Source organism: Lepus europaeus, chromosome 15 (genome assembly GCF_033115175.1).
Source record: "Lepus europaeus isolate LE1 chromosome 15, mLepTim1.pri, whole genome shotgun sequence".
In the NCBI taxonomy this organism is placed as follows: Eukaryota; Metazoa; Chordata; class Mammalia; order Lagomorpha; family Leporidae; genus Lepus; species Lepus europaeus.
This window is the reverse complement of record NC_084841.1, coordinates 15,056,856-15,079,168: the sequence shown is the minus strand read 5'-3', so window position 1 is coordinate 15,079,168 and position 22,313 is coordinate 15,056,856.

Below are 22,313 nucleotides of genomic sequence, written 5' to 3'. Positions count from 1 at the left end.
AATCGGCCGCAACTGCTGGAGCTGAGCCCATCTGAAGCCAGGAGCCAGGAGCTTCTTTAGGTTCTCCCACGTGGGTGCAGGGACCCAAGGACTTAGGCCATCTTCTTCTGCTCTCCCAAGCCATAGCAGAGAGCTGGATGGGAAGTAGAGCAGCCAGGTCTCAAACCAGCGCCCATAGGGGTGCTGGCACTGCAGGCCAGGGCGTTATCCTGCTGTGCCACAGTGCCAGCCCCCTTACCTACCTATCTATTTCAGGTATTATTATGTAGAACTAAATCATTGAGTAGTTTTTCACCACTAAAAAAAAAAAGGTTTTTATTAAAAAACAAATTCTAATAAAATCAGGCCTGGTCTTCAAGCCCTTTCCGGGTGAATGCCTCAAGGGTGGGGTAGGGTCAGAGACAGAAGGTGGCAGGGCTCACTGACCTTGCCTCAAGGGGATCAGCTGGGTGCCCAACTTTTAGAAGGGTGCCCTTCATCCAGGTACCATCTTCCCAAGCAGGAAGGACCACTGCTGTCCCCAGACCTTAGCAATGTCACATTGCAGGATCCAGGAAGTCAGAAACTAAGAGTCAACTTGGTAAGCCTTTTCAAAAATTAGATTTACAGACCTAGTCACAACAGTTACAATATGTAAAATAAATCCTATGTTTATACAGAAAAATTTAAAATTATCCACGTATTTTTAACTTACATCAAAACCTTGTACAAATTGTACAACATTTCAATACGTGGAAACATCGTGTAAGTTCCCTTCAAGCTAAACATATCTACATCCTTAAACAGTTACCATTACTTATGGTGAAAATATTCAAAACCCATCCTTTGAGATTTTTTCTTTAAGGTACATTATCATTATCTATACTCATCACACTATGAAATAGAATACCAGGACATTTTTACTCCTATCTAACTGTATCATAGTACCAACTAAATAATCTCTGTCTCCATGTCTCCATACTACTCTCCCCAGCCTCTAGCAGTTAGCACTGTACTCCGAACTTGCATGAGGAACTTTTCTAGATTCCACATGTAAGTTAAGTCATTCTGTACTTATCTTTCTGTGCTTGAGCTATTTCACTTAACACAATGATTTCCAATTCAATCGATGTTGTTTCAAAGGTTGAGATTTTGCCATTTCTATTGGTGAATAGTTCCACAATTCTTTCATCCATTCATCATTCAAAGGATACTGAGTATTTCCCTTTGTTGGCAATTGTGAATAGTGCTGCAATAAACATGGGAATGCAGACACCTCCTTGCAGGGTGATCTCACGCTCTGTGTATTTATTCCCATTTAAGGAACTATTGAGTTGTATGATGATTCTGTGTCCAGGTTTGTGAGGAAATCTATACTGTTTTTGACAGTAATTGTACTAAACTACATTCTCAACAATAATGCAGGTGTTTTCCTTTTCTCCACATTGTTGCCAGCATTTTTGTCTTTCTAGTAATAGCCGGCCTGACTGGACTGTAGTGATATCTCAGTGTGGCTTTGATTTACTTTTCCCTGATGATTAGTGATGTTGAATATTTCCTACGCATCTCCTTTGTGAAATGTCTCTTTAGATCTACTGCCAATTTTTAATTGGCTCATTTTATTGAAATTGAGTTGCTTTAGTTCCTTATGTATTGTTTTCACTAAGGACTATTTTTTAAACTAATGTAGATTTTGCTTTTTAGACAGAGGAGTCATAAGTATTATAGCATTTTTCCTAAAATAGGTATTTTTAATCAATGCATTTAAGAACAATAAATTATCTTATTTAATTTATTCAATTTCAGTTGAGTTCACTCAAAATAAGAAATATGAATACTGTACTAATGATAACATTATCTTTCTGATGTCTCATGAGAGCTCTCGGTAACATTCAAGAAGTTACATTTAGAAAATACTGTTATCAGATAAACACACATACATACAGTAAGTGGAAGCTTTATTTAGATGTGAAAGACTGGGATCAGATTCTGTATTTATCAGCCTCCAACTGTGTGAGCTTGTGCATGTTCATCTAACATTTCACAACTCAATTTGTGGAGTCCTAGAGAGGATTCTTGGTGTAATTTAAGTGACATTATTTTTTAAAAGTTGGCTTATTTATTTATTTTAAAGGAAGCATGTCAGAGAGAGGGAAAGACAGAAAAAGAGACATCTTCCATCTGCTGGCTCACTACCCTAATTGATATAATAGCTATGTGTGGGCTAGGCTGAAGCCAGTGGCATAGCCCACTGTGCCACAACACTGGACTCTGGTAGCGCTAGTCTTCTGGTGCCAGGAATGCAGTAAGGACTCAAATATTACTATTTTTTCATTTTTACTTTGTCAATTATTTATGTATGCTCTTGGTGTGTACAAGGGTCTCATATTCTATACTCAACTCATATTACTGTTGCTGTTAACTGATTCTTATTGTTGTTATTACTCACTGTTATGTGGATAGTGTTGATAATACAAAAGCCTTATATGATTCTGTAGAATGGTTCTAGGCTTTCTTCTGCTTGGATGTTTTAAAGATAATTTGTTAGTTATCTATTTAACAAACTTCAAATAGATATATGTCTGAAATTTCTAAATTCAGTGGACATGTGACACTTCAAAGAGTAAGCTTAAAAATTGTCACATTTGAACTTAATCAGTCATTCATAGAGTACACTGCAATGATGAATTTGGTTCAATCTAAAGAACTGAGCCTATTACTAACTCTCTTTTTTATACTTCTGTGGTTTTTTTTTTTTTTACCACATGCATTTTTCAAATTTTGTTTAATAAGTTCTTTGAGCATTTTCCTTGTTTTGGCTACCCTTTTGATTTTGGGGAAATCTCAAGATAGGTGGAAGCCAAGCCATCTGCTTGTACCCATCGGAGAAGGGTACATAATCCCTTCCCTTGGCTGCATGTTATCTAAGCTCACCAGTCATGTCTTCCTGCCCTCCCACCCCTGAAGACTTTGAATCTTGAGGAAATGAAGCAAAAGTATCATGACATTTAGAGATTTTTGGTCGAAGAATCAACAAAGTGAGGGTCTATTGACCCAGGATCAAGCATCCAAGCAAAATAGTATCCAGCAGGATGATGGCACTTGTTCCACACATGGTGAGCCCAGTGGAAGAGGAAGTGAATGTCTACTTGAAAAGAAGTAATTTGTGAGAAGGCTCTCTTGGCAGTTTTGTGGCTTCTTAATTTTTATTTGATTTTCAGTGAGCTTGATTTTCAGAGCATTTTCCATATTTGGAGCGATTGAATTATCTGTCAATAAATTTCATTGATAATAAAGGTACCTTGTGTAAGATATAATCACATATAAGCAAGAATTATCATTGTCAAGAATTTAGAATTATACCAGGAGAACTGAGACTGGTGCTAGGTAATTTGGAATAATAAAAGCCTGGCAGCCCTTGGTAGGCAATTTTCAGTTAATAAATTCATCTGAGAAAATTTTTCATTACAGGCAAATCTTATGAAACTAATAACAACAATCTCTATGTGGCCCATATGGCTCAGAGACATTGAAAACATCAGAAAGAATGATTGCAATTGTCTCAGTCTGTTTTCTGTTGCTGATTTCACAATGTCACAGGCTGGGTATTGCAGAGAAAAGAGGTTAATCTTGGCTCATAGTTTTAGTACAAGGTTGAAGGGTCACTGCACTGATGGCCTTCTTACTGCCACAGCCTGAGGGAACAGAGGGTATTATGCGGTAAGAAACAGGAAGTCCATGACTTCCAGCCAAACTGTTCTTTTTTTATATTGTAGATCCATTCTCATTAACCCATTAACCCATTGATCCACTAATCCATTAGACATATGTATGGATTAAATTGTTCATCAGGCAGAATAGCCCTAATCACTTCTTAAAGTCCTATCTGATACTACCTCTTAATTTATCATAATGGGGATTCAATTTCAACACGAGTTTCAGTGAGGAAAAGCAATTTTCAGGTCACAGTATCCATGGATGGCTAAAGCTAAGCAATGCAATCGGAAGTCTTTCAATCATCAACGGAAGCCTCGTCTTGCTTTAGAAACTTTCTGGTTAATTTTTAGTAATTAATGCAATTTGTATTACTCTGTATTTTAGGTAAGAAGAAATATCACAGATATTGCATCACAGAATCTACTTTTTAAATGACAACTTGGTTAAGAGACATGACAAAAGAATACACTCTAGTTGTTTAGGTTGTTTACATACATGACAGATGATGGAGATACACTGCGAGAAAACCAATGTACTGGTGGCAAAGATGGAGAATTTTTGCATTGTCTACCCAAAGTAAAAGGCACAATGCTACACTTCACATTCTGCCTCTTCTACACTGAAGAAGTAAGTTACTTGTGGGCTTTACAGATTGTGAAGGAAGTTTGTGAATATTTAGTTGTAAAACTTTGACCTATTTAAGGCTTTGAATGAGACCCAGAATAAGAGACTTGTCTTTAAATGGTGCTCTTTATAACCAATTGGACTCAGTTCTACAGGTATTATATAATTCCAAATGCTATTTTATAGGAAGTGTAAACTATATAGTAAGCTCGTCTGGAACATTAACAACTGAGATGCCTGTATTTCTTTGGAGGAAAACCATACTTTCTTTGGTAAGTGGAAAATCCTATTCTTCTGAGAAACTTACTGTGCCTTGCTCTTGGGCTCTGACAGAAAACAAACAACTAATTGTCAAAAAGCATTTTAGCTGCCTTTTGGAAACAGAATTTTAACTAACAAGCAAAGCCAAATATCAAAGAATGTCAAATAGAACTCTGCCATTTGAAGCTGTTAGTAAACTTTATCTACGATCTTCTCAACACTCATTCAGGGGAATCAAGAACAAAGTGGCCATAGTGTTAGTGACAGAAATATCAGAGATAACATTTACCTCACCAAGGCTCTTCCATATACTCCCTGAGTTGTTGGTGGGTCTCCCATTAGACTGTGTCTATTAAGGACAAGGCAATTTACTTTAGGTATTGTAAGCAGATGTAGATTACATGCAAGTGCTCTAAAACAAAATAATCAGTTGAGTTTTATGGTTGTCAAGTGGTGAAAATACTTGTACCTGTATATTAGGTACTCTTGTTATTTGCATATATTGTATCCTTTTAACACTATATGCATTTTAATCGTAATTCAATATGCGTATTATATATCTCAGCATCTGTGATAAGTTATACCAGCACTGTGATGAGTACAATTGACATAGATTCTGACATATTGCAATTTTATTATAGGCCCTTTCCCTTAGTATTATAGTAGTAATAGATACTTCTATTGATATGTGATTTATGAGCAGATTTGAAGAATTAGCTGGTGTTTGTTTCAGTGGTAGACACATTGAAAATGCAGAATTCTGAGGCATCAAAATTTAGAAAACAGAACCTCTTAAATAGGAGCTCAGTGGAGAGCTTCAAAGTGAACACATTAATTTGAGATTGTTTATTTCTAGATCATGGTTTATGATGTGAATTGGGTAAAAATCATTAAATAAAAACAACTGGAGGGCTGAGTTCTACTGACATATAAAAAGAAGGAATGCAGAGTCAGGATGAATCCTGGGAAATGTTTCAAAAGAGTATTAGAATTCTAATGCTCTAGGGAGCACATCAGATCCAACACCAGAAGCAATGATTTTAATCTATTCTAGCACATAAGTATATCTGCTGGGGAGACAATATAATATAAGGTTTATTAAGTATGGATTCTGAAACTAGATTGATGCATACAAATTCTGGCAAGGTACTTTCCTCTCTGATAGTTTCCTGATCTGTGATATGAGAATACAAGAAAATTTAGATTAATTACTTAAAAACATGTTTATCAATGGATAAGCTAAAAGAATTTTAATACTAAAATTATAAAGTAATGTTAAAGAAGGTGAAATATTGATTACCTCAATTTGATCAATACACATTATAAAAATATATTGAATGTTATACTGCTATCTATAAATATGTACAATTTTAAAATAATTTAATAAAATCATATAGCATATAAAATAATAATAATAAAGATAATTCTAATAGAGAGTACATTATCAGTTTGTGTTAGTCATTAATTTTACACTTTATTATTTTACACTTTTTTACACTTTCACAATCATTGTCTATAAATATTTTATTTTGTGTTCATCTCTACTGCAGGAACTAATTTATGGTACTCATTCACTAGATCCTTGTTTATATTTTTAAAGTTCATTTTATCATGTTGTTTAAGACTCTGAGAACTACCATTTGGAAGAAGCCATCATGTAAATTCACTAATAGCTATATTGTTTTGTCAGTGGACAGTAAGTATGTTATTATGAATTCAAAATAATGAACAGCACTATGGCTCAAGGCATTGCTTTTAACCCTCAATTTGGTTTCTAGATCAAACAGTCCCAGGCTACTGTTGATTCTCAAGTTGCTGACTGACCACAGGTAGAACCTGCTAAAAGTGTTTTACCGACTCCTGTTAAGCTTCATACTGTGCTGTTATCTTGTAGGTGTTTCAATCAAGCTCGGAGAAAGTTTATCTCTTAAATTTCACCTTGTCTCATCCAGTCCACTTGTCATGGCTGTGAAGATAGTTGGAAATTCTGAATGTCAATAATATTTTGATATAAAATGATTGTTTATAAGAATTATTTCTGTTTAACAGGTTTACTTTCTTGATAGACATGCTAAATATTTCTGAAACTGTATTCCATTTTCAATCCCTCAAAATATATGCTATTATAGTTACTGGTTGGAGACTTGAATTTATTTAATCTCTTTTTAAAAAGCCAGTTTTACTCATGTGTGTTTTAAAATACATATTGTGTTTAATAATCTCTATTTATCCAGGTCTTCTCTGTATCCTTGGCATTTGAATCAAAGCCCAGTGCCTCAGTACACTGATGTCCATGTACTGAAGAACCCACACATGTCCATAGCTTCCAAGGGGATTTGGCAAATGGAAGGCACTAGGAAGAAAAAGGAGGTCGAAGAGGAGAAAGTGTAGAATGTGAATTTGCAGCATTCCTTGCCATGCCACTGCATTTCTACTATGTTCTTCCACCTATGTCCAGAGAGTCTAGAGCCATGTTTCCTTGTAGATACTGGTTATATCTTTGTATTCATTGCTTCTCCAGACCGGCATGTACCAATGGATTTATTGTTAACTATTCCTAAGTATATCAACCTTATTGTCTTACTTGGTCTTACCTATACTTCTATAATGTTTCTTAAAAAAGCTGTTATATGTTACATTTTTAGATATATTGTCTTCTACTGCCAGGAATTTGATGTCTATGACAACTTTTATTATCTACTAATGTGCATAGAAGCTATTTATTTTCTATTCTATAGTTGCTTTCCCCTTTTTGGTGTCTTGATTTTAAAATATTTTATTTCTGTTGTAATATTTTATATAGAATTTTGTTGATGGTATGGAAAAATAATTACTCTTAAGTAAATTGTAATTCACATGTTCTGTTATTTTTAGTCCAATTCATAGAAATAGTTTTGCTATTTCTAATCTTTATAAGTCACATACAATGTTCCATACTTTGATTATCGCATGACTTTTTCACTCTCTCTAAAGTGTAGATTTTAGTTTATGCTAGATGAATTTCCTATAAAATAAGCCTATATTTATGCTAAAATTAGAAAAAGAGAATTAATATTTTCCAAAAACTCAAAGGAAATATGAAAAATATAAATTGTGAAGATAATTAAAAAACAGTTTAACAAAATGTGGTGGAACTGGTTGAAAATCACATTAAAAATTTCACATTGGCAACATTGACAAGGGAATATGAGAAGTGTCAGTTAACCACTCCTCATTACTCATTCAAATTCATATAACTTCTAAAACTAGGATCATACTTCTAATTGGAATGGGAGCAAGTTCTCTACAACAATTTCTAATTTGTTTTTGTCCTAACATTCACTGCTGGGTTTTTGTTCTCTTATAATTTTAGTAAAATTAAGAAAAATGAAATATGTAGGTGTTGTATATTAACCAAAAAGTGGTTCATCCTATTTAATTGGGAACTGAAATTATCTTCTTCACAGTTCTTCAATGTGAAAACCTCTTTTTGTATATTACAGCATAAATAAAATGGACACTTTTTAAGAATACAATGTAATGGTCAGAAATAAAATGCTGTAAAATAAAATCATAAATACACATTTATTAATATAAGAGAGAGAGAGGGTTGGGGGAGAGGAGCTTGAACAATATGATACTGAGGAGCTGGTGTTGTGGAGATATTGGTTAAAGTACCACCTACAACACCCATGTCCCATTTAGGCACCAGTTAGAGATCCAGCTGCTTTATTTCTAATTCAGCTCCCTGGTAATGTGCCAGGGAATGCAGTGGAGGATGGGCCAAGTGCTTCAGCCCCTACACCCCAGTGAGAGATCCAGAAGAGGATCCTGACTGCTGTATTTGGTATGACTCAGCCCTGGTCATTGTGGCTCTCTCTCTCTTTCAAATAAATGAAATATATATTCTTTTTGCCAAAAAAGAATATCTTATTAGATGAATTACAGACTCTAAAATGTACGTAGATTTATTGAAATCATAGTAAAAGTATGCAGTATGATATTGTATCATATACACCAGTGGCTTCCTTCTGGTATCCACTGGAGGGTCATTTCAATGTAATCTCTGAATTTTGTGATTTTTACCTCTCTGGCATTTTTGTGACACACATCTCTCTGATTGCTACATGCTTAAGTATATGGGAACAATTCAATTAACACAGGATAGTATAAGAGGTAATTGGCAAAAATTATCTCTCTGTGATACTATCTGAACATGTTTACTATTTGAGCTTGGGACAACTGCACACACACACACACATAAAAATAATGCATGATTTTCCATCTGATAGAACCCTCCCCCCCAAAAAAAAAATCTAAGTTGGAAGTTACATTGCTAAGGGCCCAGTGTTCCTGGAAACACTGTGAAGATAAGGACATCAGGAAGTTATCTATAAAGGAGACAGAAGACCTTATAGGTTTTACTATCTCCCTCAGTCTGGAATGTTAATTTAGTAAGCAGAACCATAAAAGCAAAGCACAGAATAGTCAATCAAAGCCAAAATTGACAAATGGGAGTACATCAAACTAAGAAGCTTCTGCACTGCCACAGAAACACTCAACACAGTGAAGAGGCAACCAACAGAATGGGAGAAAATATTTGCAAACTATGCAACTCATAAAAGATTAGTGTCCAGAATCTATAAGGAACTCAAGAAACTCAACAATAAAACAAGCAATCTAATTAAGAAATGGGCCAAGGATTTGACCAGGCATTATTCAAAAGAAGAAATTCAAGTGGCCAACAGACAAAGGAAAAAATGCTCAGGATCACTAGCCATCAGGGAAACACAAGTGAAAACCACAATGAGGTTTCACCTCACCTCAGATAACATGGCTCTTATGCAGAAATCTACAAACAATAACTGTTGTCAAGGGTGTGAAGGAAAAGGTATCCTAATCCACTGTTTGTGGGAAGCCATCGTAGAAGACAGTATGGAGATACCTCAGAAATCTGGAAATAGATCTTCCATTTGACCCAGCCATTCCACTCCTGGGAATTTATCCAAAGGAAATGAAATCAGCATATGAAAGTGTTATCTGTATCCCCATGTTCATTGCAACACAGTTTCCAATAGATAAGATATAGAATCAACCCTGATGTCCATCAACTGATGACTAGATAAAGAAATTTCAGTATATATAATACAATATATAAATATAAAATCCTGTTTCTTACAACAAAATGGATCAACTGGAAACTATTATACTTAGTGAAACAAGCTAGTCCCCAAAAGACAAATACAATATGTTTTTCTTGATCTGTAATAACAGAGTACCCAAAATGTAATGTATAGGAGTGAAATTGACATTTTGAGATTTGAGGGTTGGTTACAGTCCTCGTCTCTATTGTTGAGGAACAGTGTTTTTCTTCTTCACACTATTTGTCAACTTCTTTACTTAGTGTATGGTGAATCTTCTAAGTATAAAGTAAACTGAAAATAGATATTTGTAAAAATTAAGAATGGGAATAGGAGGGGGAGAAGGAAGAAGGGTGGAAAATTGGGTGGGAGTATGGATAGTGTGGGAAGTATAACTATGTTCCTAAATCTGTATATATGAAATATGTAAAATTTGTATACCTTAAATAAAATTATAAAAAAAAAAGTAAGGATTTTTAAAAATTAAAAAAAAAAAACAAGCAACACAAGGAAATGATAAGCTACATGATGAAGACTGAGAGATTGCGGGAGACCACGGCATCTAAAGTCACTACATAGAGGCTTGGTTTTGTATGTGACTAAGACATTGGTGACTCTAACAATAGTATAGTAGAAATGTGAAATTCTAAACAAGTTTTAGATAGAATTTGGATTAAGGGTAATGAGATTTGTTGTGGAATAGCCTATTTTATTTTCTAGAGATATTTGAATTAAAAGTTCGACTTATTTCATTTACTACAGCATATCCTACAGAAATCCATGAAATATGTTGAAAACTAAAGGGCTTGGCCGGCGCCATGGCTCACTAAGCTAATCCTCCACCTGCGGTGCCGGCACTCTGGGTTCTAGTCCCGATTGGGGCGCCGGTTCTGTCACAGTTGCTCCTCTTCCAGTCCAGCTCTCTGCTGTGGCCCGGGAGTGTAGTGGAGGATGGCCCAAGTGCTTGGGCTCTGTACCCGCATGGCAGACCAGGAGAAGCACCTGGCTCCTGGTTTTGGATTGGTGCAGCGCACTGGCCGTAGTGGTCATTTGTGGGGTGAACCAATGGAAGGAAGACCTTTCTCTCTGTCTCTCTCTCACTGTCTATCTCTGCCTGTCCAAAAAAAAAAAAAAAAACCAAAACTAAAAGGCTGATAATTAATTTAATCAAATCAACTTTTTTAGTGTGGCTAATGCTATTATGCAAGGAAAACATTTTTCTGCTCTATATGTCTTCAGAAATATTTATTAAAATCATATAATATTCAATTGTAGAAGCCAACAATATTTACACCAAGGAAATTCTCATAACAAAATATTTTGGTAAAATTATATTTTCATCAAATCACTCTAGTTTCTTCAAAGTTGTGAGAATTTTATCATTATAATAAAGATATATTAAATGACAACACATTTTTAAACAACTGGACAAATTTTACATTTATGTGAGCTGTTTTGGTTTCTGCAACTATACTCAAGATTTAGCATAACACATCCAATTTCCAGAAAATTATCTTCATTTTTGAAAGAACCATCAATTGTATCTGTTCAATTTTCTATAGTTTGCAAATGAGCTTAAAATTGAAAGGTTACTAGCAATTAAATTTTTGTGTCTGGAAATAAGCAATCTAGAAATGATTTATTCTAAATGGCATGCTAGGCTTGTTCAGTGGAAATTACTATTGATATAGCTTACTATGTGTAATTATTTTATAAACATAGGAAAATCTGGCCTTTTAAAATACTTTAAAACTATACCAGTACAGAAAAACAGGAAAAATTCCAGTTTTGACTTTAGTGGACTAATTGTGTATAATAGCTCAAGGTAATCATAATAAAATATTATGAAAATATGTACTAATACATATTTAAATATATAATATTTGTAATATTGAATGATGATAGAAAAATATTTAATTCTATGTCTCCACTATACTGTCTGAGCCTTCTGGGGATTTAGAAAACTGAATTTTCTTCCAAAACTGTCTCTCTACACAAATTGTACTTTGTGACTTCCTTTATCTTGCAGATTCACTCTTTTTTTTAAAGAGATTTATTTATTCATTTGAAAGCTAGAGAGAGAGAGATCAATCTTCCATCCACTGATTTATTCCCCAGATCCCTGGAATAGCCAGAACTGGCCAACCTGAAGCCAAGAGCCAGGAGCCAGGAGTCAAGAGCTTCTCCCACGTGAATGGTAAGGGCCCAAGCATTTTGGCTATCTTTTGCTGCTTACATAGGAGCATTAACAGGGAGCCGATGAGAACTGGAACAGCCTGGGTTCGAACAGGCATCCATATGGGATGCAGGCTCTGCAGGTGGAGGCTTTACCCACTATGACATAGTGCAGGCCCCAGAGATTCACTCTTTCTTTTAAGATTAATTAATTAATTAAGGAATACAAATTTCATAAGTACAACTGTACGAATATAGTTATTCTTCCCACCATACTCACCCTTCCATCCATAGTCCTACCTCTCCTCCTCCTCCTTCTCCCCTTCCCAGTCCCATTCTCTATTAAGATTCATTTTCAATTAACTTTGTACACAGAAGACCACTCTATACTAAGTAAAGATTTCAACAATTTGCACATGCACACACACAGTTTGAGAACTAGCTTTACAGTTAACTCTGATACAAACAACTCAGTTAAGAGATTCACACTTTCATCACATTTCAGCCTGATAAATATTTGTGTGGATATTTACATTTCATCTGCTGGATCCACTCATTCTTTTTTCAGTGTCTAAGAATGCAATTGTTTTTATTTTCTCTGATTGTATCTGTTTAGCTGATATTTGAATGAATTATAATCTGTGTTCATTTTTCATTTTCTAGTGAAAGTAAATAATATACTATATCACTTAAGTTCTGGTTAAGGAAAACTTAATTCATATGTTCGAGTTTTATATGTTATTGATCATTTATTATTTGGTGCTCAAAAATATGTCTACTTTTCCCCATCATTAGAATTTTGAATATATTTAGTGAACTCGGCAATAATAACTTCTTATTTGTAACCCATGCAAGTTTTCTAACTGCTACATCTATCTTAATGAGAAAGTCAAGATATTGAGCAATAAGAAGATTCCAAATGAAATATTTTAACTTTTTTGAATGCAAGTACATAGGGTACTTTACAAAAATAAAGTAAGACAAAATTCTTTATTAAGCCCTCTGCTACCTTTTTATTAAACACTTCCAATGTCTTTCATTTAAAAGTGAGATTGACACCTTAAACTGTTATCTGTACAAGACCTTCAACTGATGTGATAGAAATTCAATATATCTCTTACTAAATATTATGACAAAAAGAGAAACTTAGTCTTTCAAGTATTTCATCTTTAGAAATACATTTCAACTCTGAGAACAAAAAGTGTTTTAAAGTGAATTTTTATTTTACAAAGGTAATTCAAAAATTTTGGAAAGTGGCATTAAATGATAATTTATTTTTGGCACAAAAAGTCTTAAAAGGTCATGAATACTTTTCTTATGAGTACTTGGAAGACTCCTCATATATAGATATGTTTACAAACCTCAGGAATAATAACTTAAAAAGATTGAACTATTTGGTAAAACATTGGATTTTTAAAACAAGTTTTATTTAGTTGCTATTTACTTGAGACAGTGAGAGACAGCTCCTGCCTTCTGGTTTTCTTTCCAAATGGTGAAAACAGCCAGGGCTTGACCATTTCAAAGCCAGGAGATAGGAATTCAATTCAAGTCTTCCACATGAGTGGCAGGGATACAATAATTTCAGCCATTATTGTTTCCTTTCAGGATACACTACTGAAAAGTCAGTAAAGGGACAGAGCTGGGCCTTGAATCCAGGCTCTCTGATATTGAATGTGGGAATTCTACACCATGTCTTAATTCTTGCGCCAAATCCCCACCTTAACTGAATTTCAATTATGCAAAAATAACTTGAAAATAAGGGTTATCACTTGAATATAAACTTATCAGATTAAACCTAGAGGTTGGATTTCTATCTGTAGTAGCTCAGAACTGCAGCACCTTTTATGGTGAAATAAACATAGAAAGAAGAAATCTTCATTAATTTGCAGCAAGTCATAGGCAAATAGGTTAAAACTTATGGGCTTTGAAAATCCCCATTACCCTGATCATTTCTATCCTTTGAGTAAAACCTTCACCCCAATGCATTGCAGCTAGTTCCCTTTCTTTGTTCCTTTAATCAAACTATCCTATTACAAATTTGAAATGTGCTTTTATGTCCCTGATTATTAGTCTTAATTTTGCTAACAATGGTTTTCAGTTATCTCCAAGGGATCATTTGATACTATTTTGGGAAACATAGTAATTTGTTAATATTTTTCAAAATTTTCTATGATATCAATCCCTAAAGCACATTGGGTAAGTTTGTATTATTATGTTATGAACTTGTATCTTATACTAGTCAATCAATAATGAACTGATTAGTTGACAACTTAGTGAGGTGAGGCTAAGCAACCTACTTAAGCAGCTGGTTAGGCAGCAGCATGCAGTGCAGCATTCTGTATGTGCATGATTCAACTGCTGGCTGCTCTTCTTCCAATCTAGCTCCCTGTTGATGCTTCTTTTTTCTTTTTCTTTTTATTTTCTGAGTTTTAATTAAAACTTCTTCATATTTGGAACCAACATTTACAAATTAGAATCAATTTCCACTGCTGGTCCGAAGAAGCCAGGCTGCCTCACAGTTAGGGGCAGGTCACAGCCTTGATGCCTGAGTCTTGGGGACTTGATAGAGGTCCACACTGCGGCAGTGTTCAGTGACATGGTCTCTTCCCCAAGGTGGCCTTTAGACAGGAGGCCCCACAGGCCCAGAGGATGGCCAATGTCCTTGGCTTGGTCCAGGTAGCAGTGAGTGCACCCTTTTCTCCAACAGGCTAGGGTTGGGGCCCACAAGAACCTCCCAGCCACCCTGGGCTGGGACTTGGCTTTTCCCAACCCATCCAGGCAGAAGGGCACTGGAACAAAACACAAGGTCACAGAGCAATGGGGAGGATCCCCGGGCTGGAGACCCCTCAAATATAGCACCTGGCCAACAGGTCCTACATTCCTGGGTGTGGCCTCTGCATTGCAGCCACCTCCTCTGCCCTCATATCTGTACTTGTGGGTTTCCCAGGGACCTGGGAGCAAAGCTACCTTCCTGCCTTGCACTGGCAACTTTAGGGATGGCCATATCTCATCTGCTCTGTGGGGAGCCACCTTCTCAAAGACCCCAGGCTACTGTGTCATGAAATACCCTTGGGCATCCTAGGCCACGGGCCACAACTTGGGGTGGGATGCCCCCCAAACACACCTCAAATCTCTAACAGGCCAGAATGAAGGGGCTGTGGCAGCCGCTGTCCATGGTGCTGAAGCTCTGAACCAAGGGGCGCTGTCCAGAAGGTGCTCAGGGCTCTGTCCGCAGGTCTGGGGCAATGAGGCATGTCCTGGCAGGGTCCCAGGGAGTGACCACGTGGCTGGCAGCAAATGAACTTGCCTGGAAATTTGCAGCACCATCCAAAGGTCGTTGGGAGGAGCCACACACAGGCTGATGGTGTTTCTGGGAAAGCAGCAGAAGATGGCCCAAGTCCTTGGGCCCCTGCATGTACATGGGAGACCTGGAGGAAGCTACTGGCTCCTGGATTCTGTCTGTTCCAGTCCTTGCCATTGTGGACATTTGGGGAGTGAACCAGAGGATGGAAGCATGCTCGCTCGTGCTCTCTCTCTCTTTCCTTCTCTAACTCTGACTTTCAAATAAAGAAATAAATCTCTTCTTTTTTTAAAAAAATCACTCAAAGTATATGCTTACAGAGAGAACATGCAGTTTATTACTTACAATTTGTCTACTCTGTGAAACCACCACTAGCATGGTAGCAAGAGGAAAAAAAAGCCCTACATTTACTACAAATTCCTTGAGAAAAGTGTCTGCTTGGGTAATCCATTCCCCTATCATTCTTATCACCTTATTCAAGATTGTGTCTAAAAACATAACAGGTGGGTGTGGCTTATTTGATTTTTTGATGACACAGAGAATATAGGATCCTTGAAAATGAAGAGTGTGTTCTCAGACATCTTGGCCTTTTGTACAAAACAGACAACTAGTAAACATTTAGAAAAGTGGCTAGAAATCGAGATTTTCCTTTTTTGAACTTCTGAGATTACTGATCTTTTGCTCACTGTTGCTCTGAGATTTTAATACATTACCTGATCTTTTTCCATGCACTCATCTTCATTTTGACCCCAAGTCATTTTACCAGAGACAGAAGGATTGTCAGCCTGTGAGAATCTCATTAAAATTGCCTACCAGAATCCTTATTTATCCTTTAAACTGAGCTGAAACAAGGGAAGAAATAAATTTACCATCCAACCATTGGCTAACTGTACTGCCATGTCACCATCCAAGGCTGATGCATATTAAACATAGATCTTAAACAAAAATAAAAATTTATTATTGAGCACATAAGTTAACTAAGCAGTACATTTTTTTTCCTGAAGTTCCTGTGGGACTACATCAACAAGCATGATATTTTCACTCCCTTTCATTTATATCTGGTGACTACAATGTGTCTTTCAAGCATAAAATCAACATATCCCTTAATAGAAGAAAGTGGAAGCTTGTTATTTGTCACATTTTGTTTCTATGCTTCTTTTCATGCTTAAAATACTTAGAAGGAGAACACAGAAATAGAAGGAGAATCCCTCCTTTTAAAATGACTAGTTGAATATTGCCATACATACATATGCACAGAAAAGAGCAGGTGTTAGGCTTTCTTATTATAGTAAAATGAGTGGTAAAGTGATATCAGAGAGAGAGTGAGGGAGAGAGAGAGGGGAGAGAGAGAGAGAGAGAGAGAGAGAGAGAGAGAGAGAGAGAGAATAAATAGAGAGGGAGGGATCCTTTTTTTCCCCACAACAATGACAGGTTATTATGCTATCATTAATGAGTTTAAGAATATGAGGTTTTTTTTCTGGGTAATGAGGAGGGGAGTCAGGGCAAGGTATTTAAGCTGCCAGAAAACATAATTTAAGTGGGAAACCAAAATATAAATATTTAACATTTTGCAAAAACTTACTATCATTTTCCTACCTTAGCATAGTTAGCAGTTCCTTAACTCTATTTTATTGAGTAGATCTATACATCACAGTATCCTGCTGGGCTTTGTGGAAGATAAACTATGGAATAAGGCATAGTTCATGTTTACAGTGAGCTTCTCATTTTATAATAAATAAACACGCAGCCTAGAAAATAGATACATTTGCTCTCAATAGGAAAACTAATACTAAAAAGTGTGTTTAATTAACTGTGATGGTACAAATTTCATTTAAAATCCTTGTGAGGAACCACATCTTAAAATATTTGTGAGAAAGTACCAGTTTCCTAACTCCCCAATGATGAAAATAACATGCTAATAAATTTCATTATTCACATATTTGTCTAAAAAAGAAAATGTTAATTTTAAAGCAGTTAATCAGAACAGTGGTTTGTTTTACATATATCGACTTTCTTTCCTCCATCCTATTTTTTGAATAAAATTAATCTTTCAAATGTATCAATGAACTTCAAACACCCCCTTAGGAGTCAATTAGAACTTAAAAGTATTTATCTAGGTATTTTCTGATACTGTTTGACTAAGTTGCACTTAGTTAAGGTCATACAATCCCCATGGGCAAGAGTTCTTAGAAGCATTTGAAGAAATGGTTTCTTACATATCACAGTGAAGGTCTGGATGAATTATTGTAGGAAAGTGCTAATAAGTTAAACTTGGTAGTGTTCTGAGTGAAAAATAGTCTGCATTTGGTTTTTGAAATAACCAGAAGCAAGAACATAGACAGGATGGCATTTTAAATACATACTAGTACCCTAATCTAAAGGAATTAATTAAGTAACAATTCAATTTGTAAAATGCTATACCTGCACATATATTATATAAATGATGGAAAAGAAAAACTGTACCCCAATGAGGTAGTAATAACAGCTTTCATGTTCAGTTCTCATAATATGACACATATCACATTCAATAAAAATCAACTGATGCTTGAATATAAATGTGTAAGTGATGTATATAACCAAGAGGGGTGTAAATGTAAGATACATCAGTGTTCTAAGAAAAAATGAAGATAAAACTAAATCATAGGTGACAATAAATACTAAATCATTAACGATAAAATAATCATTGTTGTAAATATATTTTATAATTTAGAAGGTTTGTACATGAGATTGAAGCTGCCTGAAACACAGTTTAGTCTTTTCTCTCTCAGGACATAAAAAACCACCACCATGAACAACAAAATTACAGAAACAAAGTGAAAATACAACTTTGGAGAAAATTTAGAATCAAAACATATTTTATAACTTCTAAAATTAATCAGTCTGTCAGCAGCTATGAAACCATAAATGCTCTTAGGAGAAATGTTCAAATGTGTATTGTATATTTAATCATACTGCTCACAAACACCATTAGATCTCAATCACTGTCTACTACTGGTTCTCTGAACTTTATGTATACTAGTGTGTTAATTTTTATATCTTATCTATGAAGTATGGTATTTTGTAAGTAAGGCTATGCCCATAAACTCTATACTCTAAGTGTAAGTGGATAAATGTGATTCAAACCACTTCAGCATCAGTTCCACAGCTAACATGTGTAGCTACTGAATATGTTCTTTTTTAAGACAAATATCCAGGGTTATTCCTTGTGATTTAGTAGCAAAAGACTAGCAAATGCATACATATTACATTTCAGCTAATTGATTAAATAAATCATATCTGTTGCATAAAGAGCTATACACCTGTTACATAGAGAAAGCTGTACATCTACCTGAAAATATCAATCTCCAAGATACATAATTATATATAAGGGTAAGATTCATAACAATGAAGACAGAATTCTGTGAGAAAATATTTCTCTACATATACTTTCGTATGCACGACCTCAAGGATAGTTTAGAATGAACTGATATCTGCGATTGTCTCTGAAGAGAGAAACTAAGTTTATAGAAGTAAAAAAGATTGGGAATTCACTTTTCATTGTGAACTTTTTTGGTAATTTTTGAACTTTGTATGTAGTCAAAGGTCTTCATTTTTTTTAATTGTCAGGTTTTATTTTCTCTAAAGCAGCTTTATGTTCAGAAAAATGAGGTGCCATAAAGACAGGGAAACACACTTAACTTCTCCCAGAGAAAAGCCCAAGTACATATAAATTACTAGTGAATTCTGCCAAATATTTTAAAAGAGTTAGCACTTATTCTTCACAAATGTTTTCAAAATATACACAAGGGAACAGTTAGCAATGGAGCCAGTATTACTGTGATACCAGCATGAGACAAAGATATCACAAGGAAAGAAAACTTCAGATCTATATGCCTCTGAATATAGATGTAAAAATCCTCAACAAACTAGCAGACTCAATCCAGCAACATAAAAAAGGATTGTAGACCATGACCAAATAGGATTTATTCCTTACTTGCAAGGCTGGTTTAACACTTGAGAGTTAGTGTAATCCACCATCTACAAACTAAAAGAGAAAAATCGCTTATGAATGTAGGCACAAAAATCCTCGACAAAATATTAGAAAACCATATCCAGTAATATAAAAAGATTATGTACCACAAGGAAGTGGATCTTACCAGGACTGTATGGATAGTTCAACATACAAAATTTAATTATTGTAATAAATCATAAGAAAAAACATAAAGACTTCATGATAACTTTTATAGAAACAGCAAAGTTAGTGATAAACAAATTGTTGCAGTAAAATACAATCAAGAATAAAGAATAGGAAGGAAAAAAAACTCCTTCAACCTCATAGAGAACATATTATAAAAATTCTCAGCTATGATCATATTTAATGTTGAAACATTGAAAACTTTCCCTGGAACAAGGATAAGTATGTCTGCTCTTGCTACTTCTATTTAACATTTTACTGGGGATTCTAGACGAATGAAATGAGAAAAGAAAGCAAAAATGCTTCTACATTGAAATACATTTGCATAAGACATGGGAGGTAGTAGTGATGGCTCAATTAACAGAGTTCTTGCCACTATATGAGAAATCTAGATTGGGTTTCTGGCTCCTGGCTTTGGCCCACCTGGCTGTATCTGACATAGACTTTTAGGGAGTGCATCAGTGGATAGAAGTGCATTCTCTCTCTTTCTCTTTCCCTATTTTTTTCTATTTTTATCTCTGTCTCTTAAGTAAATGTATAAATGTATAAAATGTATAAATGTATAAAATGTTTAAGAGCAAATCTTTTGTGTGGCCACCTTGTGGCATAGCAAGTAAGGCTGCCACCTCCAGCATCCCATATGGGCAACTGCTCCTGTCCCAGTTGCAATACTTCTAATCCACCCTGCTAATGCACCTGGGAAAAGAAGCAGAAGATGGCCCAAGTGTTTGGGACCCTACTTCCCAAGTGAGCAACCTGGATGAAGCTCCTGGCGACTGGCACCTGGCTGTGGCCTGGCCCAGCACTGGGTATTGGAGCCATGTGGGGAGGGAGACAGCGGACTTAAGATTCATTCTCTCTCTCTCTCTCTCTTTCTCTCTCTCTCTCCCTCTCTCTCTGCTCTGTAACTCTGACTTTTGAAATATATAAATAAATCTTTAAAAAAAGGGAATTAAAGTATTTATAGGACATAAAGATAGGTAAAGATTTAGCTTTGTTTAGAAAGACGATGAATGGTACAGATAGAAATAAATTTGGTGTGGTACTGGAGAAGAAATTTTCAGGTTACAGAGTAGTAACCAGTTTACACAGGGGAATAAGTAAACTGGGAATAAAAAAAGGAGGCACTGGGAAATAAAAAGGAAGCTTAGGACACAAGTTCCAAGGGCTATAAATAGAGAAAAAGGGATACCTAGAATGAACTTTATAAATTTACCCATAGCTCTGTTATCACCAAGTAAAAGGTGGTAACAGATACTTCTGAGAGTATTTTTTTAACTTTTATTTAATTAATATAAATTTCCAAAGTACAGCTTATGGATTACAATGGCTTCCCCCCCCACAACTTCCCTCCCACATGCAACCCTCCCCTTTCCCGCTCCCTCTCCCCTTCCATTCACATCAAGATTCATTTTCAATTCTCTTTATATACAGAAGATCAGTTCAGTATATATTAAGCAAAGATTTCAACAGTTTGCCCCCACATAGCAACACAAAGTGAAAAATACTGTTGGAGTACTAGTTATAGCATTAAATAACAGTGTACAGCACATTAAAGACAGAGATCCTACATGATATTTTTAAAAAATTAATTAATTTTCTATGCAATTTTCAATTTAACACCAGGGTTTTTTTTTTTTCATTTTCAATTATCTTTATTTACAGAAGATCAATTCAGTATATACTAAGTAAAGATTTCATCAACTGAGAGTATTTTTTTTAAAGATTTATTTTATTATATTTGAAAGAGTTACACAGAAAGTGAAGAAGAGTCGAGAGTGGTCTTCCATCTGCTGGATCACTCCCAAGGTGGCTGCAACGGTCAGAGCTGTGCAGATCCAAAGCCAGGAGCCAGGAGCTTCCTCTGGGTCTCCCATGTGGTTGCAGGGGCCCAAGGGCTTGGCCATCTCCCACTCCTTTCCCAGGCCATAGCAGAGAGCTGGATCGGAAGTGGAGCAGCCAGGACTCAAACTGGCTCCCATACAGGATGTTGGCACTGCAGGCAGCGGCTTACCTGCTACGTCACAGTGCTGGTCCCACTTCTGAGAGTATTTAAAATGCCACTGGAGGCCGGCGCCGTGGCTTAACAGGCTAATCCTCCACCTTGCAGCGCTGGCACACCGGGCTCTAGTCCCGGTTGGGGCTCCGGATTCTATCCCGGTTGCCTCTCTTCCAGGCCAGCTCTCTGCTATGGCCCGGGAAGGCAGTGGAGGATGGCCCAAGTCTGTGGGCCCTGCACCCGCATGGGAGACCAGGAGAAGCACCTGGCTCCTGGCTTCGGATCAGCGAGATGCGCTGGCCGCAGCGGCCATTGGAGGGTGAACCAACGGCAAAGGAAGACCTTTCTCTCTGTCTCTCTCTCTCTCACTATCCACTCTGCCTGTCCAAAAAATAAATAAATAAATAAATAAATAAATAAATAAATAAATAAATAAAATAAAATGCCACTGGAGACTCCTTCAGCATGTGATGGTGGGTGGGGTGTATCTTCAATATAAGATACTACTGCTTTAATTATCATGTTCTCTGGAAGTACGGAGAGCCATCGTTATGTGGGGGACTTTTTACAAAGATTTATTTATTTACTTGAGAGACAGAGTTACAGAGAGAGGGAGAGACAGCAGAAGAGGTCTTCCATCTGCCGTTCACTCTCCAAGCGACCTCGGTAGTCAGAGATGCACTTACCTAGAGCCAGGAGCCAGCAGCTTCTTCCAGTTCTCCCAGATGAGAGAAGGGACTGGAGCACTTGGATCATCTTCCTCTGCCTCCTCAGGGCATTAGCCAAGAGTTGGATCAGAAGAGGAGCAGCCAGGACACAAACCCATGAACAGGCACCCATATGGGATGCCAGCGCCATGGGCAGAGGCTTAACCTAATGTGCCACAGTGCCAGCCCCAAGGGGACTTATTTTACTAATCTCTAATTTTGTCTTACTTCTTGTACTAACTGGAAAAATTAACAT